This window comes from Chinchilla lanigera, unplaced genomic scaffold (genome assembly GCF_000276665.1).
Source record: "Chinchilla lanigera isolate Chin_1 unplaced genomic scaffold, ChiLan1.0 scaffold00034, whole genome shotgun sequence".
In the NCBI taxonomy this organism is placed as follows: Eukaryota; Metazoa; Chordata; class Mammalia; order Rodentia; family Chinchillidae; genus Chinchilla; species Chinchilla lanigera.
The window spans coordinates 12797895-12818627 of NW_004955435.1; the positions used below are offsets into that span (position 1 = coordinate 12797895).

General features: G+C 39.2%; 1 protein-coding gene across 2 annotated transcripts in view; it reads right to left on the reverse strand.

Moving 5' to 3' along the window:
- Sort1 (sortilin 1) overlaps positions 1–20733 on the reverse strand; it is a gene marked incomplete in the record, with an annotated part of 93329 nt that overhangs the window by 71943 nt on the left and 653 nt on the right.

Here is a 20733-nt window from a genome sequence, read left to right on the forward strand (position 1 = left end):
AAATCAACCAATAACAAATGCTAGTGACTCTATGAGGACAGAGGAATGATTCTCCATTGCTGGTGGGAGTGTAAACTGGTACACAAGCACTATAAAAATCAGTATGGAGATTCCTCAAAAAATTAAAATTAGAGGTTCCATTTGATGCAGATATTACCCTCCTCAGTATCTTCCTGAAAGAGTTAAAATGATCATACCATAGTGACACATGCATACCCACGTTTATAGTGCGTAACTTATAAAAGCTAAGCCTTGGAAAGAGCCTTTATGTCCATCAACAGATGAATGGATAAAGCAAACGTGGTGTTTACATACAATGGAACACTACTCAGCCATAAAGAAGGATGAAGGAATTACTTGTAGGAAAATAGATACATTCTGAAACCATAATTTTAAGTGAAATAAATCAGATACACAAGTTTAAATATTGCCTTGTTTCTCTTGTGTGAGAAATCCAAAGGGTGAACAAGGAGCATAATGGAGGATAAATACTGGGAAGTAGGAACAACATGTTCAAATGGGAAGAGGAACAAGAATGGGGTGAGGGAGAAGGGAAGGGAGGGAAAAGGAAAAAATAGAAGAAAAAGTGTAAACAAATATTTTGTAAATGGATAGGGGAAGAAGGGTTGAAGGGAGGAAAGGGAGGGGGGGAAAAAAGGAAGAATCAAGATATATTACATACCGGTACAAATTCCCTATGATGAATGTGATCAATAAATATGACAAATATGTACTAAGAAAAATATAAAGTTAAAATAATAAAGTCACTCATGACAGACAAATAAATGTAGATGAAAAAAGCAGTTGCCATGTACCAACCAGGAAGAGGGTCCTTCCAGAAATATAATGGATAAGCACACTGATCTTCAACCTCCCAGCCTTCAGAATGGTGTTGCTCATTAAAAAAAAAGATGCTGTCCCTGTGTTGGGTTTCTGGGATTTTGAATATATTGTGATGCAGAAAGCTTTTGAATGTGGCTATGTGGGGTTCTGTATGCCCCACTTATTTGCAGGTTTAATTTTTTCTCTATATTTTGAAAATTTTCTGCTATTATATCTGTAAACAGATTTTTTAATGCCCTTTGTGCTGTCTTCTGATTTTTCATTTCTTCCAATTAATCTTAGTCTTCTTTGCATCATCTAGCAGCTGTTGGATCCATTTTATGTTCTATTCTGGTTTTCAAGGTATCTCAGTAATTGGTCTTTGAAAGCATCTCTATCTTGTAATTCTGATATTCTTTCTCACTTTGGTCACTTCTGCTGCCCATATTTTCAGTATAATTTTTAACCTTCTGGATTTGTTTGGAAACTTTGCATGGACTCCAATTATTGCTAAATTGATGATGTTTTGCATTATTTTATTTAGTTCAGTTAGCTTTCCATTAGTGTTTTTGTAAGATCCTGATCATTTTAATACTCCCATCTATGGCTTTGCAAGGTGCCCTTACATTCCAGAGGCTCCTCTGTTACCTCAGGCTGTGGCAGTATTCAAGTAGGAGGTATCTCCACTTGCACTGGCAGGTGAAGAAGGGAATCAGACCCTTGACCCATGCTGGATGCAGGCAGTAGGGAAGGGGCTCAAGTACTCAGTGTCTGCACTTTCAGACCCAGCGCAACTCAAACTGGACCTGGCCTCCTACTGTGGTGTAGGGCTTGTGTCCATCCCAGCCCTGTCTGAGGGTGTCTTTTGTAGCTGTCTCTCATGTAGTCACTGTGAGAAAGTAACACTGAGAACCTGTAAGTGAAGCTGTGCCCCAGATGTTCTGAGTCACAGATTCAACCTGACCTGGAACTGTGCCAGAGCAAGCACTCTGGCAATACAGCAAACCCCTGTGCTCAGACCCCTGTCTGACTGTAGCCTGCCACATTAAGGGAGTCTCTTAGGAGTAAAACCCTGTGTTATCCCTGCAGATCACAGCTGTGGGCTCCCCATGGAGCCTGCACTGCTGGCCCAGTCTACCACTGCTGTGTCTCTCCGGAGCCCCCAGTACTCACAGTGCTTCTGCAGAGCCAGGCTCCCCTCCCCATGGGGGGCTAGGTAGACAGTTTAGACTTTCATTTCCTTCTCTGCATTGTGGTCCATCTCTAGAGCTGCTCTGTAGCTTTTAATTTTCCTGTCAGTTCCTTCTCAATTCCCAATGATCTACTTGTCTTCCTTTCCCAAGTTATTATTTTCCAGTGTCTAGACCCAAGATCTAAAGAAGGCTGAATTTTGCAGCCTCTTACCACCCTGCTATCTTTTGTTGTTGCTGCTGTTGCTTTGTTTTGTTGAGACATGGTCTCACTATGCAGTGTAGCTTGGCCTTGATGTATGTAGCGCAGGCTGGCCTTGAACCTGTGGCGATCCTTCTGTCTCAGCCTTCTAAGCACTGGGATTACAGGCTCGCACCACCAAGCTTGGTTTGCCTGTCATCTTAATACAGGAGGCCTACACATTTCAGACTCTTAATTAACAAATGTCCACACCTGCTCTCATTCCGTCCAAAAAATGAAGAAAGCCTCAAAACATAACATTCTGCATAAAAATAACTTCGTCTTCACATCTAATTAAACTGGAATTTTAATTATTATTATTATAAAGTTAGAAACTTTAAGTTGGTCTCAAGAGTCTCTGTAGGTTGGGGAATAAGTCAGTCATGAGAAACTTGTGCCTATCTTTAGTTACACACTTGATTAAAAGTAAAGTATGGAAAGAACCAACTCTGGCACACAGAGCAGGGTCAGTTTCTCACAGCAGAAAAGGAGCCACCTGCAGAAGGCCCTGCTATCTCACCATCAGGAGCCGTCTCTCTGACAAGCAAGAGTACAATGATGGCATACCACAAACATTCCTTCTTTAAACAAATAGCTTCCCTCTGTATCCATGGGGGGTTGGTTCCTGCTCCCTTTCCCCATACCACAATCCAAGATGCTCATGTCCCCTGAATCCAATGGCATAATGTTTGAACCATAACCTAAACATACAATCCTGTATACTTTAAATAATCTCTAGATTACTTATAAGACCTAATACAACATAAATGCTATACAAACAGCTGTACTGTGTTGCTTGGAGTATGACAAGAAAAAAAAGTCTGTACATATATTTAGTACAGATGCAAATTTTTCCCAGGTACTTTCATTTCCACGAGGGCTGAATCTGTGGCTGTAGAACCTGCAGCTGCAAAGGGCTGATTGTATGCCTGTGCACCTATCATGTGCAGGACCCTATCTGGCACACTGGAGGAAACAGCAGTACTGACAGATGCTCAGAGTTCATGGAGCAGACACTCTATTATAAACAGTCTTCTCTTCTGTAAAAGTCTACACATTAAGGTTAAACATGCTACACATTTAAGAGGAGACAGTCTAAAGTGGTGGTGGGGGGACTTACAAAAGAGCATTTCACTTGTCTACTAACTGGTTGTGAAAGTAAGTACAGTTCATTTTATCTCCACAATCTATTTCCTCAGGAGTAAAAATGAATTATGCTCCTTCAGTCTTGGAAATAATAACAATCAAATGAAATGGCATGTAAGGCAAGGCACTGGTGAGCTATACAGACTGGGAATCTAGGATTCGGTTTCATAACAATGAAGTGCGAGAGAGGTCTGGAACACAACATGGGTGATGCTTTTGCAGGCAGGAAGAGAATTTTTACAGAACACAGCTCTGTTATAAGGATCATAAAGCATGAGCCAAAAATAAGATCACAAATGTTCCAGTTCTATGGAGGCTATTTTTAGAAATGAAAAAGCTAAACATAAAAAAGTACAAGTTTTAAAATCTATTATTCAGAGTTTTCTGAGAAGCAGGATAACAGAGAACACTGGCTAATAATCAGTCATCCCTAATTTTATTTCCAACTCTGCCAAAAGCTGTGTGAAAATGGGCAGTGCAGCCTAAAATAACCACAGGGGTGGGTCTGGAACAACGACCTTTCTAGTCTCTCTAAGCTTTAAAACTCTGGTTCATCAATAATTTACCCACTCAGTTTGCTATTCTACAGCTATATATCTGTTTATAAAGAATAATAAACCAGCTTCCTGTTCCACAAGACCCATTTTACAATAGCAACCCACATTACCTAGACATAAAAACCCAGACACTAACTCCGAGGAAGCAACTGAGACTTCTGATGAGGTCCTACTCATGCATTAAAAGTCTATGCTTTCAACCTCCATGAAAAATTTCCACACCATCAATCTAGTTTAGTTTATTAAATTTGTTACAGTTGCCAAATCTTAAAAATCTGCTGTCCTAACTCACAGAAAAAGCAAATCAACTTTGGTGAATGGTGTATCTAGAGACAGACAGGAGCAAAGATGAACTGGATCTTGCAAAAGGAGTATCACAACAAGAAGAGTAAACTTAAACCAGCAGACACTGACACTAACCTTATAAATATAGGTCACTGGAAATGGAAGAAAATAGCTCCATGTATCTGAATAGTCCTGAGGGCATTATATGTCATACCAGATTAAAATAATGCAAGTAATGGAATAGCATAACTTAATCTCATTAATGATCCAGGGTCACACTGTAGACTAGGAAGTAAGAAAAATGTTTTAGAAAGATTTCCATTAAAATACAACAACAAAAATATTTGCAAAATATTTCCATTAAAACAAAATACTTCCATTAAAATACAACAACAAAAACATTTATAATCATGTTCCATAAATGAGCTAAATTTAAAAATTTAGCTAATTTTAGCATTTGATTTTTTTCCATCGGTACATGTTTCTACTACATAATGGTCACATTCCTTGTGGGAAGCTGGTACATGTACACATTTTAGTTCTTTTTTTTTTTTTTTTTAACTCTCCTTCCCCTCCCCTCCCTTCACCCTCCTTTCATGTCCTGGTCCCCCTTTCCAGCTTAAGTTTATGGCCACTTTCTTAAAAACGAAGTAGGAGAATGTGCCTGTAGTTGTTTCTGCACACTCTACCCTGTTCCATTGATCCATGTGTGCTTTTTTCCCCCAATACCATGCCATTGTTATTACTGTGGCTTTGCAGTATCACTTGAAGTCTGGGATTGGGAGGCCTACCACCTTGCTCCTGTTGCCCAGGATTTCTTGCTATTCTAGATCTCTCCTGATTCCCTATGAATATAAGGGTGTTTTCTCTAGTTCTGTGAGGAATGCTCTTGGTATTTAGATTGCAACTGTGTTAAATCTGTTCAATTTTTAAAATACAGCTATTTTGGCTATGTTACTTTAACCTATCCACGAACAGAGGATATCTTTCCATTTTCTGGTGTTCTCTAAAATCTCTGTTTTCAAAGTACTACAGTTTTTTGTTGTAGAGGTCTTTCACTTCCTTGCTTAGCTTAATTCCTAAGTATTTAAATTTTCTTGATGTTGTTGTGGTATTGTTTCCCTAATTTATTTCTTGGCGAATTTATTATTGGTGTACAGGAACACTATTGACTCTTACGTTGACTTTGTATTCTACTACACTAAGGAAACTGGTTATTAATTCTAAGAGTCTTTTGGTGGAAGTTTTTGGTTCTTCTATGTAGACGATCATATCATTTGTACATAATGATAATTTAAGTTCTTCCTGGGCTTTCTTTATTGGTTGTTTTTCTTTTTAATTACTTCTTCAAGCGCATTACCTGATACTGGATAATTTAGGGTTTTTCTACCTTCTTGGTTCAGCTTCAGTTGTTCATATATGGGAAATGGTGGATGAACCCGGAAAAGATAAATCACAAGTCCTCTGCTCATGCATGGTTAGGCTCAGGTTTTATTTTCTTAAGACTTGGGCACTGTTTCCCTGAGAGGAGGCACACAACAGTGGCTTAGACAATCAGTTCCAGTGAAACATGGTATGTACTGGAAGGTGTTAAGGACGAGCAGGGCCCTGTGGGAGGGTGAAAAGACTTTCCAGAGTGATGTGGGCACATGAGGACAATGGACTATTCTAGAAGAGGAAGTTCAGAAGGCAGGACACACAGCCAGCCTGGAGGCAGTCAAGATAACTCAGTGAAGGAGAAGCTGGGATGAATCATGGGACTAAGGGCTAACAAAAAGACAGGCCCCAGGATGGGGACCCTCTGGCCAAGCCCTGGGCTTTGGAAGTCTGATAAACAAAGGTCTCAGGTCAAACCAGTGGGATCGTCTGTTCAGGGATGAGATAAAAACAAAGTGATAACCAGTACCACCAAGCCTCTAATCATACCCCTTTAAAGAGTGCCTTTGTTCTGCTAATTTTAGAAAAGTTACAATTAATGGTGCTTACAAAAGTATGCTTGCTACATAACCCAAGTTCTACAGGCCCACTTCTGGTCAAACTTTGCTGCTTGTAACCTCATAGGGTGACTTCAGCTTGGCCCAGAGCAGTCTGATATTGTCATTTTTGTGTATAAAACCCCCTAAACACAGTTCTCATATCAACCTACTCAGGTCCTTACTAATATTGGGAGCTTTCTGCTTTCACTCTCCAATAAATGCTTTTGCTCATTTCTCTTTTGACTCTCTGCCTTGTTAATTCTTTCTGGGTTGACAGAAGAGCATATCAGTCAGATGATAATATGTAACTAGGAATCTATCCATTTTTTCTGAATTCTTTATTTTATTAGAGTAGAGGTAATAGTCTGGATTTTTGCAGAGCCCATTATTATTTCACATTTTAAAATTTTTAATTGCATTGATTTGGGTCCTTTTTTTTTTTGGGTAAGATTGGTTAGGGGTTTGTCTTTACTCTTCCACAGAGCCAGCTCTTTGATTCACTGATTCTTTGTATTCTTTTTTTAGTCACAATTTCATTAATTTCTGCTCTAATCTTTGTAATTTTTTTCCCAGTTCATGTTTGGATTTGGATTGTTCTTGTTCTTCTAAGATCTTGAGGTACAATATTAGGTTATTGTTTGGACTCACTCTGTTTTCTGATGTGCGATACAAACTTCCCTTTTAGGATTGCTTTTACTGTGTCTCATAAATTCTGGGATGTTGTACTGGCATTATCACTCACTTCTAGGAACTGTCTAATCTCTTCCTGTATTTCTTCTATGGCCCATTGATTATCCAAGAGTGCACTGTCTAATTTCCATGTTTCTTGCATAATTTCTGTGGTTTCTTTTGCCCTTTCATTCTGGTTCCACTGAACTATCAGGTAATAATACGTGTGATACAATTTTGATTCTTTTGTGGTTACTTACACTTGCTTGCTGGGCTAGCAGGTGGTCTACTTTGGGGTAAGCCCCATGTGCTCTTGGGAAGAATGCATATTCTGTTGTTGGATGGAATACCAAATGTCTATTAAGTCTATTTGTTCAAAGATTTGGTTCAACTCTAACATTTCTTTGATTATTTGTCTAATTGACCTATTTGTGACAGTGGGATATTGAGGTCCTTCATTATAGTTTTGTTGGCATTTATCTGATTTTTTTTAATGTCCAGTGGTGTCCGTTTTATGGTGTTAGACACATCAATATTTGGTGCATATATGTTTATAATTAAAATCTCTTCCTATTGAATACCCTTTAGTCAGTATATAACGACCTTCTTTGCCTGTTCTGATTAGTTTTGGCTTGAACTCTACTTTATCTGAAAGTAAGACAGCCAGTCCTGGGGTACCTATTGTATAGAATGTTGTTTTCTATCATTTGATTTTTAATGTGTATTTTTTTTTTAATTAAATGTGAAATCTTTTTTTTTTTTTGCGGTACCAGGGATCAAACTCACGACCTTGTGCTTGCCAGGCAGGCACTTATGCCACTGAGTTATATCCCCAGCCCCTAAATGTGTTTCTTATACACTGCACATCACTGGGTTTTGTTCTTTGATCCATTCTGCCAATTTGTGTCTTTTGATCAGGGAATTGAGACCATTCACATCAGAAGTTATTACTGATAGGTACTGACTTATTCATGCCACTGCATTATTTTCTTGTTGCTCCTTTCTTTCTTTTCCTCCTTTCTATTTAACTGTTTATCCTTTAGGATAAACAGGTTATTCATTGTGAATTCATTCTACTGAATTATGGGGCACTGTTAGCTCTATTGTGTCTTTCCAGTTCATCCCTGACAATATTTTTTTTTACTTTTGGTACCAGGAATCAAACTCAGGACCTTGGACCTTGAGCTTGCCAGGCAGACATTGTGCCACTGAGCTATATCACTGGCCCAACAATTTCTTTAAGTGCTGGTTTGATGGTCATGAATTTCTTGAGGTGATCTCTTTGTCATGGAAAAACCTCATTACTCCATCAATTTTGAAAGAAAGTTTTGTAGTATACGTAAGTCTATTTTGGAAGTTGTTACCTTTTAGAGCTTAAAACACTTCACTCCAAGCTCTCCTGGTCTTTAACGATTGTGTGTGCTGTAATTCTTATGAGTTTACCTTTGTAAGTGATTTGGTGCTTTTCTGTAACAGTTTTTATGATGCTGTGCCCAAGTTGGCATTCTGGGATTTTGAATATAATGTGATGTAGACAGGTTATCTTTTTATTGTCACAATTTAGATTTCTACATGCCTTGCTTATCTGTATGTTTAATTCTTTCTCTATATTTTGAAAGTTTTCTGCCATTACAACTGTAAATAGATTTTTAAATCTCCTTTTCTGTTTTCTGATGTTTACTTCTCCAATTAATCTTAGTCTTCTTTGCATCATCTAGCAGCTCTTAGATCTATTTTTTATATTCTCTTCTTGTTTTTAGGGTATCTCTGAGTAACTGGTCTTTAAAAGCATTCCTATCTTCTAGTCCTGATATTCTGTCCTCACACTGGTTGCTTCTACTGCCCATATTCTCTATGTAACTTTTAATCTTCTAGCTGTTTGGAACCTTTGCAGGGTTTCTAATTATTGCTAAATTGGTCATTCATGCTTTGTATCCTACTGTTTAGCTCAGGTAACTTTTTATTAGTGTCTTCTGTAAGCTCTGTGATTGTTTTATTGCATCCATTACTTGGTTAGTTATATCTTCCTTGAGTGCCTCAAGCAGTTATTGATCCGCTTTTTAATCTCCTCTCTCATGCTTTGGAGTGTGGCTCCACATGTGGCTGTGTGGCTTTTGCTTTCCTCTCCCTCAACCCCCACTGAATCAGTTTTTGGGGAGTTGGGAGTTTTTGGAGGCAGTCTGCATTAGCGACCCTTTCACAGCACCAGTTATTGGGCATACCTGCAGTCTGCCCCCAGTCTCCTGCTAGATGTTATGGCACACAGTGGGAAAGAAACAAAAGAGCCAGAGACAAAATACAGGGTGCAGCAGGGATCTGGGATGACCAGTTGCTCTTGGAGAACAAAAGGCCCAGTATTTCTAGCTAGCCACATTTTATTTAGCCTGTGCAGGGGGAGGGGTGCAGTGCTTTTCCTGGAACAGCACAGAAGCAGTGATAGAATGAGCAAGTTTAACATCATAAAGGAAACAAGTTAAGACTTATCCCCTCACCTGGGTACTAGTCTCCCTGTATGGTCCTCAGCAGACTTTATCCTGCTCTTTATGCTGTCACTGACCTAGAAGAAGAGCGATTCCCACATTCCAAAACTGGCCCACAAGGCAAGGGCAAGTCAATTTATAATTTGTGGTCCCCAACAAATTTGTTGCCTTGTCTTCTCATGTTTGTATTGGTTTTTGTTTTGTTTTACATTTAGGTTTGTAGTTACTTAAAGTGGAAATACTTTGTTGCTAGTATGGAGATCTCTTTAGTTTGGACTGTGGGCATGGCTAACTATATAGTTCTTTGCCTCTATCCCAAGATTTGACCACCTCTGTTAATTTGGGACGGAAGAGATGTTGTGTACTTAGCTGAGCCCCCAATTCTCCAGGAATGAACCACAGTATTGTTAATGTCACCAAGGTAATCCAGGTATGTAGGAATGCAAAGAAAACCTATTAATAGCAACAAGTATGTGACCCTGGTGATATCAAGTAGGTCAGCAACAGTAATACTATCCAAGACAACTCGATATTGACATACTATAAGAACCAACAATGTACCACCCTTAATCTTAGAAAATAAATATAAAACTACAGTATAAACACTATGACCAGCCAAATAGTGACACACAGCAAATATATACTAAATGAGTAACTATACCTCCACTACTGATAGATAAGAACTCGAGAGCAGTAACAAAGAGTTAACTAACTACCTAATAATTAATAATGCTTAATGGTTATACTATTATAGGTACAGAGGGTAGGGAATGGTAGAATATAAGAAGAAAAATCTGAAAAATTAAATAATGGGAGATGAGAAGGAAAAGTGACATAAAAGATTCTATTAAAGAGTAAAAGGATATTTATAGAATTAGAGGAGGGAAGTAGACAAAAAACCGACAAGAAATAGAACATGAAAGGGAAGAAAAAAGAGATAATTTGAGATATAAAAGATAGAAAAATTAAAAGGAAAACAGTAAGAAAAGGAAGAAAAAGGAGAAAGGAAAATTCATCAAACACCAATAGACCAGTAAACAAGGGTAAGAGATGAGCTCTAAAACAGAAAAAAAAATTTCCTTTTGAATATGCAGCTTCCTTCCAGGATCCCAGTTTAGGAGTCCAGCAAGCCATGGTTTTTTCAAACCACTGTTACAGCCTATAGGTTTGTGAGGTGCTCCCCTCACTCCAAAGGGCCTTCTGTTTACCACAGATTGTGGCAATGTTCATGCCAATATGTGTCCTTGCTCATGTTTATAGTAGGGAAGGCAATGGGACCTCAGATCTGTGCAGTAGGCAGCAGGGCAAGGGCTCAAATATCTAATGTGGGAACCTTCAAGCCCAGCTGTTTCTGAGTACCACTGAGCTGGACCTTCCTTCTCACTGTTGGGAGAAGGCCAGGTTTCCTTGGCCTGATCTTAAAGGGGATCTCTTTCTAGCCTCCTTCCTGTCTACAGCTAGCTCCTAAGGCTGTCTCTCATCCAGCCACTGTGGGAAGGTAACACTGGGAACCTTGAAGTAAAGTTTTTAAGTTGTTCTGACTCCCAATTTAAATAATCAACTCCTTCCCCAAATGGCATCTGATTAAACACTCTTTGACAATATACAGGCATCCCCTGTTAGAACCCCCTTGTGGATGTTGCCTGTTGTGTGAAGGAAGTTCCTTGGGTGCAAAACCCTGCACTGCTTTTACACTGCACAATAGCAGTGGACTCCACTGCCTCCATTTCTCCCTGGATCTCCTAAGCCTGGAAGCTTACCTTGCTTCTGGGGAGCCAGTTTCTTCTTCCTGCGAGCCACAAGCTGGGGAGACAGTCCAAATCATTTTGTTCTTTTCTCTACATTGTGGACTGTCTCTCCAACTTTTCTGTAGCTTCTAATTACTTTTCTTAGCAGTTCCTTCCCAATCTCAGTGATCTACTCTTATTTTTTTTCTTCAAGTTATTTTCCAGTATCTGGATTCTGGATCTTGTAGAGGCTGAGTTTTATTGCTGATCACCACTGTGCTATTTTCTCCCCTCCTAGCACTTGACTTTTTTGTCTCATTTTAAAGAAGAGAAAATGAGGAAAAGATATGTTCTCTTTGCCAGCAGAATGGGCTGTTAGAACCATAAAGCTCACCCACTGGGTGTGGGGACTCACTTCCTCTTCTACAACTACACTGGCTTTCTTCCAGATCTTTGAATATGCCAAGGTTTTTCTAGACCTGGGCCTTATGAACATGCTGTTCTCTCTGCCTGAGATACCTCTCCTGGCAAAATTCTATTTATCTTCAAGTACTAGTTTAAATAACTTCTTAGCAAGTTCCTCTTCATGCCCCAGACAAAAAGACCTCTATCAATTATTCTCCAGTGGTTACTTCTTCTTCCTTGTACTTATCATATTTATAATTAAATACTGTTTAGTATCTATTTTCTCTGTTGGTTCATAAAGCTTCACAAAGTTGTGTTCTATGTAAGTTTCCAGGACCAAAGACCCAGTACAGTGCCTAACACATCTAACTGCTCAATAAACCATTGTTGAATTAAATAATAGTAATAATATTCAACCTTTAGTAAGCACTTATTAAACTAGTATTTTATATTAGGGCACCACTGCTACTTGTTAAATGAAGAAGGCAGTCCAGAGAAGTCAAGTCACACAGCTGGTAAGTGGCACGGTGAAGTTTCAAATTCGTCTGTCCACACCAGATGACACATTTAAATACTACACTTTCTTCAGCACTGTGTGAGGCAAAGATACTGAGGGTCAACTGTATATATATTTTAGCCCAGATCTGGTTTCTATAGATACCCATATTATTTCCCTAGGACTATTACTGCTGTGAAAAATGTTTAAGCACATAAACAAATATTTAAGCTCTAACCAGTAAAGTATCAGAAACTTTGTAGAGGTAGTCACAAGAAACCCTCAATAAGAGATGAATACACACTCAATCTTGCAGGCTCTTAGTCTTCATAATGACCCTAAGTGGTATTATTAGATCTCTCTCCTATTTTTTTTTTTTTCTCTCTCCTATTTTATTGATGAAAACACTAAAGCTCAGAAAGACTAATTTTTTTTTTTTTTTTTGGAGATGGGGTCTCGCTCTGTAATTCAGGCCAGCAGACAAACTAATTTGTTCATAGTCACCAGTGAACTTTGAATCCAGGTCTGATACCTTAGATACTGCTGTCCTTACTCAAACTATTACCTCAAAGAACTAACAATCATATTAACAAGTTAAAATTTTGGTACAATCATAAAACTTTAAAAAAGAATACCACATAACACATCTAACATTTCTGCCAGTCTTGAATCACTCTCATTCTTGCCACCCACTCTCCCAGGCCTGTCACCCAACCCTGCCAAGTGATAAAACCAAATGCATTTGTGTAGCATCTGCCTCCTTTTATGCACACGTTCCTAGGTAGGCATTCAAGGGCTGTATTCATCAGGATCATTCGGCTGACAATTGGGCCCTGTGGAGGCTGTAACAGATCAACAGGCTTATTAAGAAATTATACATATCACATTCACATGGTACTTCAAGGTTTTCAAAATATTTTCACACAGATTTTCTTTGCAAAGCCTCATGATAATGCTACCTCTTACATGATGGGGAACTGAAACTTAGAAAGGCTACTGAATTCTCTTGAGGGTACTATGACCTTGAGGAGCAGAGTAGAATTCCCAGTTATATGATTTATAACTGGGATCTATCGCTTGTCTTATCCCTAGAACACCACACTGGGACAGCTGAGATCTACTTCCAGTTCTTGTCCTACAAACAAGTCATCTAGCCTCATCAATAAAAGGACTGTGACCAGCTAAAGAGCCTAACAAATTAACAAATTTGATTCAAGCTGTTAAGCACATTTGCTAGCCAGTGTTCAACCTATCCTGGTTCATAAGTATTAAGAAGAGAGAGCTCTGTTCACAGGCATCTAGGCTTCTCATCGCTTGGCTCACGTTCTCTTCAACAATGTCTAGAAGTCTGGGAGTGTTCCTTAAAACCTCTGACATTTCAAGTTTGCCTTGCCCTCTATTCTGCTCTGTTGGGCATATTCTTCTAAGCCCAGGGCAATGATCAGCCTCTGAAAGGGCAACTCTTCTTGGTTCCCTATTGCCACTTGTGTTTCTCCAGCTATGGCGACGTGTCTAGCACTATCTGGTAAATCACTTTTAGCACCCACATTGCCTAACTCCCCACTCACACTGTCCCTTCTCTTTCCGCTTCTTTGAAGAGCTATCTTTTTTTTAAACTTCTTCATACGGTATGTCTTTACATAAATTTCAGTCATATTTCTTGTCAAATCTCTCTCTCTAAAATAGTGTCTACTGGCCATCTGAGCATGTGTTGGATCTTCCTATCTCAATGCCTTCACAGATCTTCCTAAGAACTACCTCCTTCTTGAATCTCTCTTGATCAAGGAGGCCTTCCTAGACTACTACACTGGAGTAGTCCTGTCTTCTTTCAAATTCCCAGCAAGTAGTCTCTGAACACACAAGTCCTTACGATGGTTATCAATGTTTAGCTTTGTTTACACACAGGCCTGGACTCCACTCAGTTCACAGTGAGAAGTTAAGTGTTTACTTGTTTTTGCAGTAACTGGGGATTCGCATTCAGCTACCCGCCCCCCAGCCCTTTTTATTCACTTAATTTTGAGACAGGGTCTTGCTAAACTGCCCATGCTGGGCTCAAACTTTTAATCTTCTACCTTGGCTTCCCAGAGTGCTGAGATTATAGGAGCTTGCCATGATCTGTTCAGTAAATGTTTAAATGAATGACATCTATATGACAGCTTACATTTAACAAACCACTCTGATAAAACTTCTCATTTGACCCCTAACCAAACCTTTATGTGTGATTCTCTAGTTTTAGAAAAACTTTAAAGGTCAAAGAGGTGACTGTCCATGATCACACAGTTATGACCCAGCAGATCCAGGGCTCAAACGCGGGCATTAAGATGTCTCTTTTGCATAGCATATACAACATATATATGCTTTAAATCCTTTAAGACAAATAGCAAGCACCATATAAACATTTGATCTGAACTATCTTTTCCGAGAAGTAGTAAATTAAAATTTCCCTTCCTAGTTCAGTTTCTCTTGGTCCTTCAGAGTGATTGTACTACTGAATAAGCTCTGCAAAATGGCACAAGTACAATGATAGAACTAAATTACTGTTGTTTTAGAACATACAGAAGGACAAAAATCGTAACAAAAGCAAACGTAAGAAGAACAGTACTCATAAAGGAACCAATGCACATTTTCTTCTGAGGAAAATAAATCAAGCTATTAATTACCTGTGAGACTCTATGTGTGAGTATTAAACTAAGCTGACCATCTATTTTCAAACACAACGGCATCCAGGAAAAAAGGAAAGAGGAAAGGAAAGGAAAGGAAAGGAGCTCCCAATTTTGGCAGAATACTTTAGGAAAGGGGAAAAAAAACAATATTTACTGCTAAGTATTTATTGGATTTACTTTGGGACTATCCAGGCTAGATTTTAGCAGCATTAGATTTTTTAGTCAACAAGGAAAAATAAAATGTAACCCAAAATATAAGGGACAAATGTCTTTTACAGTTACATGAAAGAAAAATACTCCTGCTATCTTTTAAGAACACTATTTCACTGAAGCAAGCTCTGGAGGTGGTAACAAATCACCCCCAGATGTGAAATCCATGCTGCATTCAAGTTTGGGAAGCGGAACAGCCACAATTTGCTTCTAAATACGGAATCAACCAATAAACATTTGTGATCACAACTTCTGGGCTCCGCTTTTTCCACATGAATCACAGAACTTTTTAAAGACATTTTAAAGCTAGTCCAAAACTTCTGATGTTTTAGATGAGGAATTGAAGGCCAGAGACTGAAACACAAAACAGAAAATAAATCGCATTCACAGAAAAGTTTCTCAGCGAACACCACAGATTCTGAATGGAAGGGTTTTGTTTTTACTGTGGTTTCCTAGTTAGGGGTAGAAAAGGACAAACAGCTTCAACTTTTAAATAAACCCACATGTCCAACATTCACCTAACAAGCTTTATAGATATGAAGTTCTGTCATAACAACTCCTTCAACCCAACAAGTTCAAGGCACATATTACCAACTCAATTTTGACAGTAATCACCATTAAACAACAGAAAAGTTGCCGAGAGCTGGCTGAAATTGATCAGTTTGTTCCTCAAGCACCATTACTCCTGAAAACCACCAACCTTCAGATCATGAGGTCACAGAGGGACAGAGAACAAGTTTCTACCACTAAAGGATGAGATTGAAACCTGCTTACAAAAACAGAGAAAAAGAACTGAAAACTTACATAAAATTTACAAATGCAGTAGCTCTTTCTAGAGCTAATTATGTATCACATTTGATGTTTTTTCTGTCTTAACATTAGCCTCTAACCATATCAGACATCATTTATGCAATTTCTCCAGCCTCAAAATGCAGTTTTCTGTAAAGACAGAAACCGAGGGATAGATAGGTAAGAAGAGAAGGAAGAAGAGGAGGAAACCTTCTCTCTGATGACCCCTATAACTGAGCGCTAAGCACCGCCTAATATGCGATGATTACATGAGGATACCAACTAGCACAAAGTTGGAAAAAGCACTGTCGCTGCAGTCAGCCACCTAGAGGAAACACATGGACATCTGTTGACAAGAGCTGATTGAAAATGGGCAGAGTGCAGAAGAAACTATTCACAACAAGGTGGAAAGCCCATTATCATCAATGCAGTAAAAAAAAAAAAAAAACAACCCAAGGTATTAGAACCTGACCAGAACATGAGTTCTCTTTCAAATTGTTACAGCAGAGATAAAGTCAAATTTCCAATTAAAAATCAGTATGCACAGATCCAAATATTTGAGTCTGCAGAGCTTACCTAACTGTCACACTGCGTTCCCTTTGAGCCATTTGTCATACCTGGCTAGCGTCCTACTTTTATCCCAACCAAACCTCAGATGAAGACTAACATTTCCCCAGATAAACTGGACATGCAGTCTGCTGATAGATCTTATTGGAACCCCTGATGCACTCATGTCATTTTAACATGCTTTTGAGCATTAAAGGTATGATCAAGATGCACTGCATGGGAGGACTGGACTCCTCATGAGAATTTTGTTCACTCTGCTCAACCAAGCAAAGCCTCCAGAATTCCTATGCCTTGACCCAAAAATGAATGGAAGAGAAGATTAAGCTAAAGTGTGAAAGCCATTGCTGGAGAAGGGAGGATGAAGAAAGGCCAAGTACTGGAATAAATGAGGCAGTTAGGAAGTTCTAGGGCAGTTAAAGGCACCGACTGACCCTCAGATTTCCGGGTGTTAAAAAAGTCTGGTGATCCTCAACAACAGGCTGTAAGCAGCAGCTCCCTGAGGTCTCCAACAGGCAGAGTCAGTCCTGTCAGCCTGGATCCAGGCCTGCCAGTGCCGCAAACAAACACACACATTCTTCTCAGAGCTGACGGCGTATACAACACAGCCTCTCTACAGGGCCTGTTTATTTAAGAAACCAGATGCTTTGATGTGGTAGAAGTTGGGAAGTCATACGTACAAAAAGTAGTCAGTGTGACAGCAGCAGCAGGAGGAGAGAAAACGAGCAACAGTTCTGGCTTTATTAATCATAAGTTTAAAAAGTTTTAAGGAAATCGTCAAATGGCTTGTACACAGGAATGAGAAGTAAGGAAATTATGTCAGCCGCCACTGTAATTCTGGCCAAGGCATTCCAACTGTTTCTTTAAGGCAGGGTTTCATGCCTACCCTCAAAGGGCTGCTTACAGGGGGAATGTTTTGAAGCAACTCAACTTAGCAACCAAAATTAATGAAATCTTCTGGCCATGCTCAATTTCTCGCATGTACAAAGTTTATACATGTGTGAACAGTCTAACCACTTGAAGGAAGAATTTGGATTAGAGGCAAAAAGAAGACTATAGAGTCTAAAAAATAGCATTTATGAATGATCAGCAATAACAGAAATGATAGCTAATTACTGAGTACTAGTTGTCAGACGTTGTTCTTGTTAATACATTATACATTTTATAATACACTCATTTATTTCTCACAACAACCCTATGTATTAAGTAAAATTATCTCCATTTTGCAGAATAGAAACTGAAACACAGAGGGTTTAAGTAATTTAGCAACTATAAGACAGCTAAGGGGCTAGGGATTTAGCTCAGCGGCACAGCGCCTGCCTGGCAAGTGCAAAGTCCTGAGTTCGATTCCCGGTACCAGAGAAAAACTAAAAAAAAAAAAAAAAAAAAAAAAGACAGCTAATAAGTACTACAGCCAAGATTCAAATGTAGGCAGGCTGGCCTCACAGCCTGTCCCCACAGGGCTACCCTCCCTTCTTTCCATGGCACGTCAAACCCTGAGAACAAAATTAGAAAGCATAATGTTTGATAAGGTGTAAGCAGTCATTTTTCTTCTTTGTTTTCTGGTTGTCCCTTGTTTTCTGTTTTTAGTAATAGCCAGTAGTTTTTATTTCCACTTTTTTATGAGTCTACTATACTTACAATACTATAATTAGAAAAAAATTTTTTCTCTCTTTCCTCAAATCCCAAAATAGGACACTTAATTAACATGACTTCGTGAAAAAATACATGCAGTACTGTCCACAACAGACCAGATACATTTGAAACAGAGGCAAAGCCGAGATGGGAAAAACGGGCTATGAAAGAAGCCCTCCTAGAGAGAGGCAGGGAGGCCCAGGCAAAGAGAACAGCCTGTTGGGTTTCATGAGTGAAGAAGCTTGAGTTACAACATTAGGGCGCAGGTCTCTTAAGACTATACTAGAAAAGCACTCTCAACCTTTAGTTTTTTGTTTTTGAAGATTAGATAACTGCTGATATATTCTCATAAGCCACAGAAATAGGTCTAGGAGATTTTCTAAAACCTTTTGAGGTTTCCCATTTTCCAGTCTGAATTATCTTTTCTTTGTGACTTGGCAATTTCCTCCCTCAGATCTAGGTCTTTGGAGGGCATTCACATACAATGATTTTATGAATTAATGCGGCTTGAAAAGAACAGCATCGAGTTATAAGAAACAAAAGAAGAACCAAGAACTTTTGATTTTTCTTGGAAATTGACTCCTATATAAGAAAAACTACTCTAAATAGGACTATATAAGAAAAACTCCTATATAAGAAAAACTACTCTAAATAGGACTTTCCTTCCCTGGTTGTACAAAAATATACAAAGTTTCTGATAAAAAGTTGTTCTGTCATGCTGATACTTTCATTTTACACTGTTTACAAAAGGCCCCCAAATACTGTACCTCTTCAATACAATTCAAAATTACTTATTATGACTTCTAAAAATACAAAATTAAAAAGCAGAACAGAACACTATGAAACAATTCTTGGTTAAGCAAGCAGAACCTTTCAAAGCTATGTACTTTACTCAATCATTTCTAAGGTGAAGGCATTAACAAAGGCATTAAAAAAAAAAAAAAACCAGAATACAAATTATGCAAAGGATGAGATCCCTGAAGAAGAGACCTTGGATAAGTAACAACTGCAAAAATAGCTATCTTAAATAAGGTTAAGGAAGACTGAAAAATAAAGCAAAAAAATCAGAAACAGCAGTTACATGAAATGAAAGAAGTAGAGGGCAGTTCCTTTACATATGTTCTTTGAAGAATGAGTGGTTTCAGATCCACCTGAGCCAGTTTTCTCAACCTCTTGCTTTGGAACCAATATAGTACACAAGACATATCAGTTCAAACCAACCATGAAGACTCTTGACTGAAGGAATAAATCCAGAAGTAGCAGCAGACCTAAAGGTAGGTAAACCAGCAAGAAAAGAATCTGAAATATGAACAGAAAATGAAATATGGATAGAGTGTCTAGCTGGCTCAAGGAGGATGTATCCCTGTATAAATTAAGCATCAGTGTTATAGAGACTTTCCCAACTCCCCACAGTGAAAAAGTCTGTATAATTTTTTCTCATCAAACAGAAAGATTTCCGAGTATTTATTCCACCCTACCTGCACCCAACCTGCCCCACTATTCAGCACTATCTCAGCTACCTTTATACAGCCAATGCTTGGATTACATTATAATGCACAGTTTTCCTTGAATATTTGTGCCTTAACTTCAAGTGCCATGTGTTCCCCCTCTAAGAATTAACTCACAGGGAATAGGGATGGTCCAGACAGTCCAAAAGGATAGTAAGACTTGGCTGATACTGGAATGAAATGTGGTTATATAAGGACAAGTGCAGGTACAGAATACTAGCCACCCTTCTCTGCCTCCATCTGCAGTTCTCTTTGAATGGAGGAAAAGACATTAGAGAGAAAACATACTGAACTGATAATACATTTTGCAAATGTTGGTCGTAATAATTTAAAAAAAAAAAAAAAAGACACTCAACTTGTACTGAAGCGAGGAGCCAGAACTTTCCTAACAATTTTCTCAGTTCTGCAGTGTGCCAAAGGTTGAGCTGCTAGAAGTCTCTTGACCAGGAACTGGCACAAAGCAGAATATCTGCAACGTGTTCCTTAGCAATTGAAAATCTTGTTACAACAGCATAGAGACATCCCAGTCAGAGTTCAACCCCAAGACAGAAGGTCAATTTGAAGAAGTAAAAGCACATACATAATATTATGACTGAACTAGGGCTCACTGCTGGAGGCTCACAGAAGTCAACACTACAGCATGGGCTTTCACAAAGAAAAAGAGCTTTATTATAGGTCAAATGACAAGAATACGGGAGCCAGTAGTAAAAATTTAAGCGGCCCGGTGAAACAGTTCATGCCCAGTTTGTGGGCCAAGGTGAAACTTGTGGATAATTCTGGTCTGCCCCGCAACTCTCCACCGCACCTCTAGCTTCTAATCTGGGTCCAGAGGCCCTGTTCTGTTCCCAAGCTCCCTTCCTCTCATGCAACTTGTGGTTCTACCAGCCTCTCAAGGTCATTCTAGGTCCAGTTCTTAGGGTTCTGCAACCTTCATCCCATAAATCAGCTTGAACAGTTTTCAGGGGGCAGGTAAGTTGTTTTATGGCTCGGGAATGTCATCTGATTTCCATATTTGTTCCTTTAATACGAAAATACACATTGTGACCTAATCACACTGCTTTGGGCATTCTGAACGCCAGCCTCACCACCCCGAAAGTACTGACCCAGAGAGGTCAGCCCTCTGCTTCTGCGCAGCCCAACTTCCCCTGCAAGCACTTAAGAGGTAATTAGTCCTCCAGCCTCTCGGCAGGTAATAACGTTACCGGATCTGATTATTTACACAGATGGAAAACAATGACGCTCAGATTTTGACAACTTAAGAAAAAGAAAAGAACGCGGTGAAAGTGGAAGGCTGCCTCCGCTGTGACGAAATACAGCCGCGGGCCGCAGCGCCGCACCGCGGCCCACCCCGCCCGCAGGGCTGGGGCGGC